The sequence below is a fragment of the Petromyzon marinus genome, chromosome 22 (assembly GCF_048934315.1).
Source record: "Petromyzon marinus isolate PM22_M1 ecotype Great Lakes invasive population chromosome 22, UKy_Petmar_22M1.pri1.0, whole genome shotgun sequence".
Lineage (NCBI taxonomy): Eukaryota > Metazoa > Chordata > Hyperoartia > Petromyzontiformes > Petromyzontidae > Petromyzon > Petromyzon marinus.
The window spans coordinates 21703106-21719498 of NC_133688.1; positions in this window are offsets into that span (position 1 = coordinate 21703106).

Below are 16393 nucleotides of genomic sequence, written 5' to 3' on the forward strand. Positions count from 1 at the left end.
TTCGAATCTAGTTTGTATATAACTGACCTTCAATTTGTTCATATTCACTGCTCTGATACTTTATTCTCTTGTGCTTTTGGTCGCTGGGGTTAAAATAAAAAGGAGTTCGATACAATATCTGGAAAATGACCGAGAAATGTCTATTTTACCATAATGTAGAAGCATAAATTAGACTTACTTTTCGTCTCAAGTGCTGAAGAAATAAATAAAGACACCAAATCCACTTTGTTGCTGCGTATAATTATTTATTACATTTACTTTCATTAAAAGAAACGTCAAACTTAAAGCGAATTTGCGAAAAAATATATATTTATTTGCGCTCGACCTCCTGCGCGAGTGTAAAAATCCACGAAAAATCATGAATATTAATGAGGGGGGTGCGGCATGTAGAGTGACGTCACGCGCGTTACTCACAAACTGACTTTCTTGGCTCATTATAGTAGTAATAGACTTAACAGATAATGACACAGTGTGTATGTGGATCTAAAGCTGAAATGGTCTATGCCTTTAAGAATTTGATCAGAATTTACATCACTCAGGATCGTCTGTGTGTGTATATGACAAAGAGAGAAACAACTCGCACATACACTCACGTCTATATATCACGATCAGCCATGCTCAATCCGCTGGATGAAGGCCTTCCCCAACCGCCACTACCTCACAATCCTTCGATGAAACAATACACCCAGCACACGAGCTGATTCACGGCTCCACCTCCTCGGTGGGCATCATTTTGGACGCGTTCCATCTCGTGGCTGCCACCTCCGTTATTTGTCTGGACCATTGCATATAACATACGCATGCCTTTGTGTTACTGATTGTTTGTGTGCACACCTTGCACTCCTATCGTGTTTTTGTATTGTTTGTTGTAACGTTCTGACCCGCCCCTACTGGACATCTGTGAAAAAGACCTTTATAGCTCATCGGATTCCTCCAGTGTAAATAAATAGGCTGGTGTGTCAACACGCGTTTGTGCTACTGATTTAGTGAATACACGTGTCTGTGTTACTGATTGTGTCAACACGTGTTTGTGTTCCTGATTGTACAGTTTTGTGTTTGTGATTGTGAACACGCGTTTGTGTTTCTGATTGTGTGAACATGTGTTTTTTATTTCGGAGTGTACACGTGTTTGTAGGGGCACACGAAGTGTATGCACATCGAGTCATTCGTGGTTTAATTGGTAGTTGATAGTAATTGGTCATAAAGCGGAATGCGTCTGGGGGTGGGGGGGGAGGGAAATTGGTGGTGGGGGCCACACATTAAGCACTGCTCCAGTACACACAGGCTACGCGGACTGAAGATTCGCTGATTCACAAATGGTTTGTGGGTTAGGCCATGTGTAGTGTCTTCAAAAATTACTCGCACCGACATGTAACAATTCGCCTGCTTCCACTTTATTCACCTATTCTTGCACCAGTTGTAGGCACTCCTGTAACTATACGGTCACTTATGTTGAACTTCTCCCCACTCTTATCTACCTTACACCTCACTTATCCTGCACTCGGCAGCTCTGCCCTCAGCGTTTCCGCACACAGCGTCTTCGCACACAGCGTCTCCGCACACAGCATCTCTACATCTCCTCCGCTGCCCAACTCCCCCTCCCCTCCTGCACACACCCTTATATATCCCTCTGCTAATTATCCGAGACCTCTTGTGCATCTCTTTAAGCTCTCGCCAGGTCGGCGCCTGTTGGCCCATCAATCAACCCTTATCTCCCGTCTCCCTGGCAACACCTCCGGTCTCAACGTGCACAACCGGTCGACCCCGTTTACACCTGCTTTGCCCCTTACAACTGGCGGTCTGCCAGTGCAAACCTCACATGGCACACGCGCACCTGTTTGCCCTCAGTTGCCCTCAGTTAACTGTGTGCACCGCGTATTCCATTCCTCTACATCCCCCCCCCCCCACGAATAAAAATGCAGCCGTCCCGGCTGTCAAATCTATGCAAGCGTGCGTGTATGTGTTGTGACCGACCCATGAACTAACGTAATCATAAGCAGTGACCGTGGAAGAGCAACGAACAACAACAATAAACAGTAACAAGGGAAATGTGATGCCGCGAACAAACCGTCCTATTAACGAAAAGTGATGCGTCGCAATAACATAATATAACACCACCAACAACCCAAACATGCAAAAAAAAAACAAGGAGGGAAGACCGTCTGTGAGGAAAACACAAGACCGGACGGCCAACGTCGAAAAGTCCCTCCAAGCAGTGTCCCGTTGCGCCCATCACACTATCGGCGCCGGCCTGCTCACCCCGCAAGCAGCAGGCCCCTCGTTCAGTGGTGGTGCACTTGTATGCCGCGTCAGGTCGTCTTCCTCTGCCACCGCGAGTGACCCCGAACTCCCAAGCCAAGGAGAGAAGCCGTTCCAAGGCGAGGGAATCCAACGCGACTCTGTCCATGCGAGGGAAAGCTGCGTGCCCCAAGGCGAGGAGAGCACTGCGATACGCCAGCGGCGTCTCGTTCTCGCCCCGTCACCGCAGGCTGAATCTTCTCTGAACATTAGACAGGGGATCAAAAATAGCAGCCATTTCGGTGTAGGTGCGCACGAGGGTCGCTCTATCTGACTCGGGGATGGAAAAAAAAGCGGCTAATGAGTTGTCGTCGAGGGCCATAGGAAGAGCTTGAAGCGCCTCCTGGGATCTCCATCCCACCGAGATGTAGGCGGCCTCGAATCGACGATGAAAAGCCGTCCAATCTCCTCCTGCAGCAGTGAACTGACGCACCGGCGGCAGCCGTCAGAACTTGGGAACGACTTCCTCTGTAGAAGCTGGCGGCTGCTGCTGTGGCGTGGGCCAATCGCCCAAAATGGCAGACGAGTGGAGCATGGTTGCAGTCCTCGAAATGGTGGGAAGGTCCAGCGCCCCAGTCACCTCAGGAAAGCCAAAGCGATAGCTGAGAGTAGGGCTCGAAGAAGTCTGTGAAAATCCGCTGAGAGTGAGTGGGGTTCTTCTCTCCTCGGCCGAGCGGTGTTGGATGAACCTCTGTCCCGGCCTGAGTGAGAGAGCCCAAGGGATAGCCGAGGTTAGGACGAGTAGAGCTTGGGGGTCCACGGGAAGGACCGAGTATAGAGAACACCTACCCCTGGTGTGAGCCGAGTGTTTAAACTGCGTTAATAAACGTCGAAAGCCCTTACAAGAAGTTCCGTCTCTGCGTGGTTCTACGACGCAACACATGTATTGATCTGCCCATTTTTTGTCTTACTCTCCACCACTAAACACAGCCAAACGAGTGAATGTGTCACGTGCGCAAGGGTCCACCACTCGTTCGCATTGCTGGTGTTGGCAGGTCACCGCTGAGTTGGAATACCATTTAGGCCAGATCATTCAATACGTGGTCAATCCCAAAAAGTCAATCATGAATCTTATAACACTAGCCTTTTGCCCGTCCAAGGATGGGTGTATTGCAGTAAATCTGAAACTTGCAAGTGAAAAGCAGACCGCGACGTGATATTCATTGCATCAATTCGTGTGCACTTTGTAAGGGCGCGGTGACACAGAGTGAATTCATTTTTAAGTTATAATCCCTTGTTCATCATGACGTCCTTTTTACTTTGTCTCAATAGTGTCACGGAGATCACGTGACGTGAGGGTTCTGCCTTTGTGAGGGTTGTAGGTTGACAACGTGGACGGGGGAGGCGCCTCGGCCCCCCATATGGAGTGACGTCAGCCGCTAATTATTATAAATGAGGGGGGGCTGTTCGATGTTGAGTGACGTCACCTGCTCATGAATATTAATGAGGGGTGGGGGGTGTCCATTTGGAGGACGTCACCTGCTCATGAATATTAATGTGGGGGCTGGTCGATGTAGAGTGACGCCACGAGCGTTAAGGACATTCCTGGGTGATTTTCGTCGATATTATATTCTTGGTTCTTTCGGTAAAGTCACGTGGAAGGAAACAATAAAATATATATAAAACAATACAATTCTCACGACGTTTCGACCGCAACACAAGCAGTCATCATCAGGTGTGAAAACCAACGGCAAGAACATTTGAAAGAAATGGCGGTTTGTATTATTTATTTATTCGTAAACGTTAGCAGCACGGATAGCGATTTGACAGTTTGTTTAGATTTACGAGTCCATCTATGTTCAGAAAAGAGGAGGGGGGAGACGATGCCATCCAGACTGCCACTCTGCGCCCAACCTTATGGAAGAGGTACGTGGATGACACTTTTGTCATCTGGCCACATGGCCGGCCTGCTCTAGACCAATTCTTCGACCACATCAATTCCATACACCCAGCCATCAGATTTACCATGGAAGTCGAAAAAGATGGCAAGCTACCTTTTTTGGATGTCCTAATAAAAAAGAGACCTGATGGTTCAATGAGCCACTCTGTCTACAGGAAAGCTACCCATACGGATGCTTACCTGAAACCGGATTCCCACCACCATCCATCACAGAAGAATTCTCTCATCAAGACTCTGCACCATAGAGCCCAATGCATATCCGACCAGGAACACATAGGCAGTGAACTCAAGCACGTACACCAAGCTCTTAAGGCTAATGGTTACTCCGACTATACAATCCGCAAAGCTCTCACTCAAATCATGAAGAAGGACCCTCCTGCCTTTCAAAACCATCACTTTACTCTACATTGCGGGGATCACAAAAAAGATCTCCAAAATCTTGAATAAACACAAGATCCAGGTCCGTTTCAACACATTACATAAAATCCGTGATCTGGTTCCGTCTGTAAAAGATGTGATTCCGGACATACAATACGCTGGCGTCTACAAACTAAGTTGCCTCTGTGGTAGTAGTTACATTGGAGAAACCAAACGACGTCTCAGACTGCATTCGTGAACACAAAGCAGACCTTAAACAAGGTAGGACCAACACCTCGGCCGTGGCAGATCACTGTTATAATTCGGTATGCTCACATGACATTGACTTCTCCAAGACAGAGGTTCTTTGCAAGCCATCTGGCTACCATGAGAGATTCGTTCATGAGGCTATCCACATATACAAACACAGAGACAATTTCAACCGAAAAGATGGATTCTGGCTTAGCAATCATTGGAAGGATTTGATAAACCATTTCGGGTCTTAATTGATTGTTCACGCTTACGGTGGCTTTCAGACAGCATACATTAATTTTTCGTCTCCCCCCTCCTCCTTTCTGAACATAGATGGACTCGTCCATCTAAACAAACTGTCAAATCGCTATCCGTGGCGCTAACGTTTGCAAATAAATAAATGGAAACCGCCACTTCTTTCAAATGTTCTTGCCGTTGGGTTTCACACCTGATGATGACTGCTTGTGTTGCGGTCGAAACGTCGTGAGAATTATATTGTTTTATATATATTTTATTGTTTCCCTTCAACGTGACTTTACCGAAAGAACCAAGAATATGAATCACTGCAGTCACGAAAGCTTTAAATCAAAATTCATCGTCGGTATTGTTTGCGAAACCACGCGTCGCGCCTGTGTGTGTGCCGCACGAACAACAATTAACGCGCATCGGTGGCTGGCTCTATGCCATATTAATAATTTGTTACACGGCGGCTGGTGATATATATGTGCAGTATACTGTATATTCGTATATCATGTATACGTATTCATACGTACAATATTTTATATATTGAATTGGACACGAAAATACTATATCTATATACAGTATATATTAATGTGTAGAGTGTAATGATTTAATTGCCTGCGCCGTGTCCCATCTGCCCGCATTGTTCCTGTAACTCCGTTACCGCGCGGCGCTTTTCGCCTGGACGACGAAAGGGGCCACACGAGTTCTATTCCGAGTTCTATTCCAGAGTTCTATTCCAGAGTTCTATTCCGAGTTCTATTCCAGAGTTCTATTCCGAGTTCTATTCCAGAGTTCTATTCCGAGTTCTATTCCGAGTTCTATTCCGAGTTCTATTCCGTGCCACGGCCATCATCGGTGGCAAACGACATCTGAGCTGGTCCCGGGCGTACCCACGTCACCAACCCGCACAGAGCAGCGTGGTGAAGTTAGGACGCGTTAAACAGTGTCAACAAACACCAATGAGATCTTTATCCAGCAGTGGATTGGGAAAGACCTCTAAATATAATACAATACTGTCCTCATCTGTCGAGTATACGTCAATGTATAACCATAGGTCATTTATCGTCTACACAGTTCATAATCTACGTTTGATACTACTCTGCAGCATTAGTTAAAGCAATCCTGACTGCTAATCACCTCCGATTAAGTTCAACATACATGCTGATGCAACACTGAATGTCGAACCTGGTACAGAGTTTGCTTCTGTTGAACCAATGCTGCTGAAATGATTCACTCCCCGAAGGTCATGTGGCTGGTGGGATGTGTAAAACAAATATATATTGTATTGTATATTCTCTTTTATTCTCTACAAGAACGCAAATGATAATTTGACATTTTATATCTGTAACTGGCAAAATTAATACCGGTTATAATGGGCACGAGCGTCACTCTATTTTATTTAAGAACCATATTTGCGTTTTTTTAATATTTGGTGGTAAATTTTACCACCATTTAAAACCTTACGTTCCAAACTCTCGTCGACCGATTTTCCAAAACAAAAAGTTGAACGAGCATTATCCACACGAATTTGCGCACGGCGTTTTCAGTATGGGAGTGTGCAGAGCATGTACGGCTATAGATGCCCCTAGGGTCTGCAATGCTATCGCCAATAAACTGCAACTTGGATCACTACCTGTGAGATCCATAATAATATTGGTCGCGAAAGCCTACGTGTTAAACTACCTGTGAGATATTCTTAGCTATTTCGGTAAAGTCACGTTGAAGGGAAACAATAAAATATATTAAAAATCGAAATATATATTTTATTTTGATTTAAAGCTTTCGTGACTGCAGTAATTCATATTCTTAGTTTTTTCGGTAAAGTCACGTTGAAGAGAAACAACAAAATAATAAAATATATAAAACAATAAAAAATTCTCACGACGTTTCGACCTTAACTCAAACGGTCGTCTTCAGGTGTGTTGGTTCGCATAAATTTATTTTTAAACGGCGCATTTATTTATTTATAAAAAAAACGTTAGCGCCACGCGCAACGATTTGGCAGTTTACCCAGGACTAGTCCATCTATATTCTGAAAAGAGGAGGGGGGAGACGAAATTTTGTATAATGTATGCTGTCTGAAAGCCACTGTAAGCGTGAACAATCAAATAAGACCTGAAATGGTTTATCAAATCTTTCCAATGATTGCTAAGATAGAATCCATCTTCTCGGTTGAAATTGTCTCTGTGCTTGTATATGTGGATAGCCTCATGAACGAATCTAAGTTGCCTCTGTGGTAGTAGTTACATTGGAGAAACCAAACGCCATGTCTCGGACCGCATTCGTGAACACAAAGCAGACCTTAAACACGGTAGGACCAACACCTCGGCCGTGGCAGATCATTGTTCTAATTCAGTAGGCTCACATGCCATTGACTTTTCCAAGACAGAGGTTCTTTGTAAGCCATCTGGCTTCCATGAGAGATTCGTTCATGAGGCTATCCACATATACAAGCACAGAGACAATTTCAACCGAGAAGATGGATTCTATCTTAGCAATCATTGGAAAGATTTGATAAACCATTTCAGGTCTTAATTGATTGTTCACGCTTACAGTGGCTTTCAGACAGCATACATTATAAAAAATTTCGTCTCCCCCCTCCTCTTTTCAGAATATAGATGGACTAGTCCTGGGTAAACTGGTAAATCGTTGCGCGTGGCGCTAACGGGGTTTTTAAATAAATAAATAAATGCGCCGTTTAAAAATACATTTATGCGAACCAACACACCTGAAGACGACCGTTTGAGTTATGGTCGAAACGTCGTGAGAATTTTTTATTGTTTTATATATTTTATTATTTTGTTGTTTCTCTTCAACGTGAGTTTACCGAAAAAACTAAGGATATATATTTTATTGTTTCCCTTCAACGTGACTTTACCGAAAGAGCTAAGAATATGAATTACTGCAGTCACGAAAGCTTTAAATCAAAATTTACCTGTGAGATCTTCACTCAAAACTGCTCGAGGAGTTGGACACCCCTAGCTGCCACTGCTATTCAGTGGCCTGAAATCAAATGTTTTGCTCCGGATGACCACTGCAAAGTATGATCTTGAGTTTTATTATAGTGTGCTGATCGTTAAAGGTGCATTGGAAATGTTTGATACTCCTACTGATGCTCCTGCTGTTGTGGAGGGACTCATGCAGCCAGTAATGGCTGCAAAGTTTGGTAGTACATGTTGTTTATGTCGTATTGTGAAATTTCAATCACAGTTCCTATGATCACTGTTACATTGCTTTTATAGCTTTATTTTGGTGATTTCGAAAACTTTTTGGTTTAGCCATGTTTGTTTGTAGTACAGAGTTAGACTGATAACTTTAATCTAAATTTGCCTTATGGTTGTTAATTATTGTTTGACTTGCATCCCACTGGGATTTTTGCACACAGCATTGATATACGGTGCTTTTTCTGGAAGACTTTGCTGTTTTTTCCTGGATTTTTCTGTTTGCGCGTAGTCACTTTAAGATGTTTCTTGTTCATGTTTTTGTTTGTTGCGGTTGCACCCGATTCAAGAGCCAAATGGCTCACAGGGCTATACCAAATAAATGAAACTGAACTGAAATGTACTGTGTGCGTGAACCCGGTGTGTTGCTACTGTGTAATGTGTCGCATGCCTCTTATTAATTCGTTGCTGGGGGCAGGTCATACTTCACCGATGAGTATGTAGTTATTAATGTGTGTACTGACATATACTGGACTTGCTTTATCTACTTTAAATGCGACCCGAGTTCGATTCCTACTTACGGTGACAATTATCTGAACCAGTCCTAGGCATCCGCCTAGGTAGACTCGGCCTAAAATTAGTACCTGGTGCGGTGTGTAAACATCGCCACTGGGGAGACAAAGGCGACCGAGTGTGGTCTTGCTGGCGACGCCACACCCTCATGTGCTGTGCCGGCTTTTATAGGTGCTCGCTAACAACACTTGCCCCAACAGTCTGTTAAGGCTATACGGGAGACCTTTATCATTGCTTTATACACTTATCCACACTCACCCCGTGATGAGTGAGTGTCCTCCCTTCTTCACCCCTCCCCCCAATTGGCCTCCCCCCGCCCCTCACTAATGTTACCGGGCGGACCCGTGTTTCCTAATTTAGCGCTGGGCGATGATGACTTCCATTAGGCGACCAAACCTCGAACCCCGCGGACCCCGCCACACCCCCCTGTTACCCCCCTCCACCCACCCCCGGGGTCTATTGAGAGGTGAGGACCCGGGCAACTTGGGGCAGCCTCCTGCCCTCACCTAGTCCCACTCCTAAACGCGCCAACAGAGATTCCCAGCTACTGGAAGGTCAAGGCGCAGCCGTGCAATGGTCGCTCCTGGTAGAAAGGCCTCCCAATAGAGAAATCTCGAGAGTCTAACTTTTCGACGCTGGCCAGACGAATTGGAATGAGAGCTGGAAGTACTCGCACCTCACCCTCATGCAGCCAGCTATGGCTCTAGGATTTGGTGTTACATGTTATTTATGTAGTTTATTGTTAAAAATTCGGTCACAGTCCCTGTGATCACTGTTACGTTGCAATTATGGCTTTATTTTTTGGTGATTTCGAAAGCGTTTTTTGGTTTGGACATGTTGGTTTTGTTGTAGTACGGAGTTAGACTGATGGCCTTAATCTAAGTTTTCTTGTGGTTGTTGTTTGACTTGCATCCCACTGGAATTTTTTGCACACAGCGTTGGTGTACGGTGCTTTTTTTAGGAATATTTAGCAGTTTTTTCATGGATTTTCTGTTTGTACAGTCACATAGTCACTTTAAGATGTTTTATTGTTCGTGTTTTTGTTTTTTTGTTTGTTGTGGTTGCACCCGATTCAAGAGCCGAATTGCTCACAGGCCTATACCAAAAAAAATAAACTGAACAGAAAACTGAAACTGAAACCCCGCCACACACTTGCTTGTTTCAACTGCCGCTCCGGGAGATGGAATCGAACGAGCGATCTCTAGATTGCAAGTCCAGTGTCTCAGCATAGCTACGAATATAGGTTCCTTGGGTATACACGGTCCACTATCCATGCATGATGCCGCCTGAGGCGCGCGCGCTCCCGGGCCGCGCTCCCAGCAGCGGCTGGCGGGGCCCTTTGTGAGGGGGCCCTTTGTGAGGGGGCCGAGGGAGCCGATGGATCCGACGGAGCCGGGGGGGGTGGCCGACGGAGCTGGGGGGGGGGGGGGCGACGGAGCCGGGGGCGGGGCGACGGAGCCGGGGGGGGGGGCGACGGAGCTGGGGGGGGGGGGCGACGGCGCGAGCAGAGGAATCTGACACTGACTTTCTCACACACCATGCACTGACTCACTCACACCATGCACTGACTCGCTCATCATGCGCTTACTCACTCACACATCATACACTCGCACAACCACTGACCCATTCAATCATCATACACAGGTTCACTCATCGTGTGCTGGCTCACTCGCACATCATACACTCACTCATCATACACTCACTCACACTGCCGCTGACTTGCTCACACATTATACACTGACTCACTCATCATGCGCTGACTAACACATCGTGTGCTGACTCACACATCATACACTCACTCACACTGCCGCTGACTCGCTCACTCATCATACACTGGGAGTGTCGTGCTGCCAGCTATGGCTGCAGTTTTTTTGTCGTACGTGTTATGTATATCGTTTATTGTTAAATTTAAAATCACAGGTCCTATGATTACTGTTGTTACATTGTTTTTATAGCTTTATTTTGGTGATTCGAAAACATATGGTTAATCTAAATTGTCTTATGGTTGTTGTTGTTGTTGGCTTGCACCACATTGATTTTTGCACACAGCGTTTTAATAAGTTTTTTTGTGTGGAATATTTGCTGGTTTATTCCAGGATGTTTCTGTTACGCGTTGACGCTTTAAGATTGTTGTATTCAAATTTTGTTTGTTGCGGTTGCACCCGACTTAAGAGCCGCATGGCTCACAGGGCTATACCTAATAAATGAAACTGAACTGAAATGTACTGTGTGCGTGAACCCGGTGTGTTGATACTGTGTAATGTGTCGCATGCCTCTTATTAATTCGTTGCTGGGGGCAGGTCATACTTCACCGATGAATATGTAGTTATAATCACGTCTACAAATTCTCCTATATGTATAGTTCCAGAGAATACTGTGTAATATATTATAATCTTAATCAATGAAATGTGCAGGTGCTGTGTGGATCATGAATAACGTCGCTCGATTGTAGTGTCGGTGACTAGACGTGGCCTTCATTCAGCAGTGGGTTGACCATGGCTGATGATGAATGCTCAATACAGACCGCTAAAGATAGACTAGCCTATATTTACACTCCCGTTTACGTACTCCTAAATATAGACCGATCTATACGTAGACTCAACTATAAACGCTTACATTTAGACTGTTAATGCGCTTTCCACAACCATATTGTGGGTATGTGTATCTTTAGCGATTCATCGCTGATTAAATCTGGACATGTGTCCACAGTCGGGGGGAGTGGTGGCGCGTAAGCACACTGCGCTTTGAATCCAACCACTTGAGATGGATTTCCGGCCACGGCTAACATCAGCGGCGGCGAGTAATATCTAAAACACAGACAATTTCAACCGAGAAGATGGTTTCAAATTAAGCAACCATTGGAAAGATGTTCTAAATCGAACCAAACATTAAACTAATTTTCAATGTTTCGATTTAAAGCTTTCGTGACTGCAATGATTCATCTTCTTTGGTTCTTTCGGTAAAGTCACGTAGAATGAGAATAAAATAATAAATTGATAAAATAAAATAACACAATAATATTCTCACGACGTTTCGACCACAACACAAGCGGCCTTCATCAGGTGAAGGGGGCGAGACTGTCTGGTAGGACAGCGCTGGAGTGAAAGAGCCACGTTCAGATCACGGCCGTAATACCAGACAGTCTCGCCCCCTTCACCTGATGAAGGCCGCTTGTGTTGTGGCCGAAACGTCGTGAGAATATTATTGTGTTATTTTATTTTATCAATTTATTATTTTATTCTCATTCTACGTGACTTTACCGAAAGAACCAAAGAAGATAATTTTCAATGGTACAGTATATTTATTCAAGTAGTGGTATTCCAAACTCTTACGGTGATGTAATGTCCAAGCTTTCACAATAGTACATTTTATGCTAATTCCTTTGTCAAGGCGTTTTCTGTTTACCCCCTCACAGCTTAAAGGAGGCGACCTGCACTTGGCTTTCTTCACTCCAACGCTGTCCTCTGGGCAGTTTGGTCCCTTCACCTGATGAAGGCCACTTGTGTTGTGGCCGAAACGTCGTGATTTTTTGTTGTTTTGTTTTTTACCTACGTGACTTTACCGAATAGAACCAAAGAGTTATATCTAAACCCCCTAACCCCCTTCGTGGTGAAGTACGGTCAAACAACCCCCACGTTGTGGGGAGGCCTTCTTCCAGTAGTGGAATGACAAAGAACCGAACATTAGTGTTATTACATGACATAGAGAACACGTTTACATATACAGACGCAAATGCTGTACAAGTAGGTCGGTCTACATGTATGTTAAGGTTTTGCATTACCGGTAACCACATGAAAAAAAACCCGGTAAAACCGGTTACCAGCTGGCCGCACACACACAAGTGTTTAGAACTGAGAAATGATAGCGGAATCAGCAGGTGCTGGGTGATTGTTGCATCGCATGATCGGCAGCGGCTTGGCAAGGTCTTCATCCAGCAGTGGATTGACCATGGTGGATGATGAATTACACTATGCAACACAATTATTGTTCCTGGGTGCTAAGTGTTATCTTTTAATTGCTTGTGCCTAAAATGTATAGAAAATGGCTATTATTACCCACAAACTTTGATTTTGTGAAACTTAATACCCAGGAAATATTTTTTTGTTACAATGATAGTATGTATTATAAGTGTGTGTGTGTATTGAACTTGTAGTTAGTGTTTAATATAAGCACCAGACAAACCCCGTTGTGTTAAGAAATAAACGTGTTGCCTCCAAGATCGAATGTGCGCCTCTGTGGAACCCACGAAAAATAGGTGCTCGCTAATCGCACGTGCCTGGTGTGGTTTATAATGAATGGCGGCGGCGAGAAAAAGAGGAGCAGGAGAACAATATAATCCTGTGTGAAAGAATTAATGAATGGGGTTAGAATAATGGATTGAATTAAAAGTATAGGAGCGCAGGCGAGTGAGCACTTGTGATTGTGTGTGCATGTGCCATGTGTACATAGACACGGACCCTCTCTGTTCGATATGGGTCCTAGTTCGACGCAAAACCCTGTAATACAGAACAATAATAATTAGCGTTATCTGGTTCGCGTCTCTCTTCTGCACGGAGCGTGACCACTTAACCCCCCCTGACACCCCACAGTTTTTACCCCCCCCCCGGTTTGACCCCCCCCGTGCGTCCCCCCCCCCCGCCTCCCCCCGCCTCCCCCTTCCTGTGCGTCAGGCTCAGCCCCAGCCAGGAGCCTTGGACCACGGCCCGCGGTGTCTAAATGCGCGCATTGTTAGAGGGCCCAGGGGGGGCACTCACAAGCAGGGGATACTCACTACCAGAGACACTCACTTACAGGGACACTCACTACCAGGTGCATGAGACACTTATTCAGGGGCAATGCTTCACGTGTGTTTATTACCCCGTCGCTGGCTGGTGAAATGCATGGCACGACGGGGTTAAAATTCTCTCGGCGTTGGCAGTAGTCGTGCCTCAACGCATTTGCCCGTGCACTGTGGCCATGATTGGAAAATAAAGAGAACAAGCGACGTTTTGGGCAATGGCCCTTCTGTGTAGGACGTTCCAGAAACGTCGATATCCTTTTAGAGAAATGCCATTTGCAATATTAAAGTTTTGTCACAGTGTCCGACTGTTTCGTTACATACACACTATTCAACCTCCACACTCATGTCACAAAAACTCACCCACCCACTCACCATACACTGCAGGTCACAATAACACTCCCTCACCTAGTCGTCCACACACTTATTCACCCACCCACCCACTCACCATACACTGCAGGTCACAATAACACTCCCTCACCCAGTCGCCCACACACTTATTCACCCACCCACTCACTCATCATACACTGCAGGTCACAAAAACACTCCCTCACCCAGCCGTCCACGCACTTATTCACCCACTCACCATACACTGCAGGTCACAATAACACTCCCTCACCCAGTCGTCGACGCACTTATTCACCCACCCACTCACTCACCATACACTGCAGGTCACAATAACACTCCCTCACCCAGTCGTCCACACACTTATTCACCCACCCACTCACTCACCATACACTGCAGGTCACAATAACACTCCCTCACCCAGTCGTCCACGCACTTATTCACCCACCCACCCACTCACCATACACTGCAGGTCACAATAACACTCCCTCACCCAATCGTCCACACACTTATTCACCCATCCACTCACCATACACTGCAGGTCACAATTACACTCCCTCACCCAGTCGTCCACGCACTTATTCACCCACCCACCCACTCACCATACACGGCAGGTCACAATAACACTCCCTCACCCAGTCATCCACGCACTTATTCACCCACCCACCCACTCACCATACACTGCAGGTCACAATAACACTCCCTCACCCAGTCATCCACGCACTTATTCACCCACCCACCCACTCACCATACACTGCAGGTCACAATAACACTCCCTCACCCAGTCGTCCACACACTTATTCACCCACCCACCCACTCACCATACACTGCAGGTCACAATAACACTCCCTCACCCAGTCGTCCACACACTTATTCACCCACCCACCCACTCACCATACACTGCAGGTCACAATAACACTCTCTCACCCAGTCGCCCACACACTTATTCACCCACCCACTCACTCACCATACACTGCAGGTCACAATAACACTCCCTCACCCAGTCGTCCACACACTTATTCACCCACCCACCCACTCACCATACACTACAGGTCACAATTACACTCCCTCACCCACTCGTCCACGCACTTATTCACCCACCCACCCACTCACCATACACTGCAGGTCACAATAACACTCCCTCAACCAGTCGCCCACACACTTATTCACCCACCCACTCACTCACCATACACTGCAGGTCACAATAACACTCCCTCACCCAGTCGTCCACGCACTTATTAACTCACCCACTCACCATACACTGCAGGTCACAATAACACTCCCTCACCCAGTCGTCCACGCACTTATTCACCCACCCACCCACTCACCATACACTGCAGGTCACAATGACACTCCCTCACCCAGTCGTCCACACACTTATTCACCCACCCACCCACTCACCATACACTGCAGGTCACAATAACACTCCCTCACCCAGTCGTCCACACGCTTATTCACCCACCCACTCACTCACCATACACTGCAGGTTACAATAACACTCCCTCACCCAGTCGTACACACACTTATTCACCAACCCACTCACCATACACTGCAGGTCACAATAACACTCCCTCACCCAGTCGTCCACACACTTATTCACCCACCCACACACCATACACTGCAGGTCACAATAACATTCCCTCACCCAGTCGTCCACACGCTTATTCACCCACCCACCCACTCATCATACACTGCAGGTCACAATAACACTCCCTCGCCCAGTCGTCCACACACTTATTCACCCACCCACCCACTCACCATACACTGTAGGTCACAATAACACTCCCTCACCCAGCCGTCCACGCACTTATTCACCCACCCACCCACTCACCATACACTGCAGGTCACAATAACACTCCCTCACCCAGTCGTCCATGCACTTATTCACCCACCCACTCACCATACACTGCAGGTCACAATAACACTCCCTCACCCAGTCGTCCATGCACTTATTCACCCACCCACCCACTCACCATATATTGCAGGTCATAATAATACTCCCTCACCCAGTCGTCCACGCACTTATTCACCCACCCACACCATACACTGCAGGTCACAATAACACTCCTTCACCCAGTCGTCCACACACTTATTCACCCACCCGCCCACTCACCATACACTGCAGGTCACAATAACACTCCCTCACCCAGTCGTCCACACACTTATTCACCCACCCACTCACTCACCATACACTGCAGGTCACAATAACACTCCCTTACCCAGTCGTCCACACACTTATTCACCCACCCACTCACTTACCATACACTCCAGGTCACAATAACACTCCCTCACCCAGTCGTCCACACACTTATTCACCCACCCACTCACTCACCATACACTGCAGGTCACAATAACACTCCCTCACCCAGTCGTCCACACACTTATTCACCCACCCACTCACTCACCATACACTGCAGGTCACAATAACCCTCCCTCACCCAGTCGTCCACACGCTTATTCACCCACCCACCCACTCACCATACACTG